This window comes from Pteropus alecto, unplaced genomic scaffold, assembly GCF_000325575.1.
Source record: "Pteropus alecto unplaced genomic scaffold, ASM32557v1 scaffold35, whole genome shotgun sequence".
Classification (NCBI taxonomy): domain Eukaryota; kingdom Metazoa; phylum Chordata; class Mammalia; order Chiroptera; family Pteropodidae; genus Pteropus; species Pteropus alecto.
In genome coordinates this window covers 3,857,264-3,859,059 of record NW_006437828.1, presented here as the reverse complement: position 1 = coordinate 3,859,059, position 1,796 = coordinate 3,857,264, and positions in this window count along the sequence as shown.

The following is a 1,796-nucleotide window of genomic DNA, read 5'->3' as shown; positions in this document are numbered from 1 at the left end:
CTGGGGATGTTTGTCCCTCCCCTTGTTGTGGCATCTCTGTCTCTCGGACCCTGCTGCTTCCTCTTTCTTGCTTTACTATCTTTGTTTAAGATCGTTCAGTAACTTTCTGAGATTATTCAGTGTTTTCATATCTAGGAATACATTAATTTTACACTCACACACGTCTGATTAAATGACTAGTATAGAATTCTAGCGTAGAAAATAATTGCATTCAGAGTTTTGAATCCTTTGTTCTTTATTAAAGTTTCATGATTGTGTTAAGTCTTTTGAAACTGAAATTTTTAATCGTGCTGAGTGTGTGTGTGTGAGAGAGAGTGATTTCTCTCTAGAATATTCTCTTTTGTCTCTGGTGTTTCAGATTCACCATTTTAAAATAATATATCAGCATAGAATTTTTGAAAAATTATTTATATTAGACATTCAGTAGAACTTTTAGTCTGATTATATATCCCTCAATTTGTGAAAATTTAAATAGGTAGTTGATTATTTCAGCCCCTGAATTTTCCTTCAATTTTCAAGATTCCTTTATTTAGTAGTTGGACTTCTTGGCTTAATATTAATGTATCCACTAGTTTGTTACTTTTCGTTTTGGTGTGTGTATTTTTAAAGAAATTTCATTGGCTCAATATCCAACAATCTAATGCTTGCTTAATTTTTTATATATTATTTTAACCCTCGATAGATCCTTCTTGTTTTGTAAAAGATTCACACTATATGTTCTTATGCCAATATAGCATTATCCTCTCTATTTTTTCTTATGTTCTGTCTTAGATATTTTTACTTTAATCTTCTGTTTATCTGCCTTATTATTTCTTTTATTTTAGAGGTTTTTCTCAAATACGGCTCAGACCTACTGGTTTCTTTACACTTAAGTTATGTCTTTAAAGAAATGAATAAAAGCTTTGTCTTTGATGGTTAGAATTGTGATTGGTAAGCATCGCATCAATTGCTCAAATTGGGACCAAGTACTTTTATTTATGGAAAATTAACTGCCATTAACACTTGACATATTCATTTGAGTTAGTGTAATTGTCCCACCTCCTGTGTATGGAGCTAATGAAGCTTCCCTCCCTGTCAGCAATGTGATGTGTGTGGGAGATGCCTCATCGTTCAGTACTTCTGTTTTCTCATTTAATCCCCTTGATTCTGTGTATTCCCTTCCCATGTTTGCGCTTCAGATTCCCAGATTCTCTGAGTAAACCTTTTCAGAGAGAATAATCTTCCACTCCTTTACCAGCATGATGGTTCGTGTTTTGGTTTCCTGTGGCTACTATAACAAATTATTCAAACTCGCTGACTTAAAATGACAAAAACTTATTCTCTCACAGTTCAGGATGCCAGGAGTATGAAATCAAAGTGACAGCAGAGTTATGCTCCCTCCAGTGTCTTTAGGAGAGAATCTGTTCCTTGTCATTTTCAGCTTCTGGGGCTGTTGCCATTTCTTAGATGATGACAACCTCACTCTTCTGTCTCCATTTTCACATCATCTTTTCCTCTTTATCTGTGTCTTCTTGGTCTTCTTGGTTTTTATCATATTTCCCTCTGCCTTTTTCTTTTAAGGATACTTATCATTGGATTTAAAGTCCACTTTAATAATCCAGAATGATCTCCTTAACTTACATTTGCAAAGACCCCTCTTCCAAATAAGGCCACTTCCAGGTTTCAATGATCAGGAAGTGGACATATCTTTTATGGGGGGACACTATTCCTCCTCACTACAGACAGATAGTCCTGTGACTGCTTAGATTGACAGACAGGATCTAGGATACATTTATCTGGTATAGGTTTTGTACCAC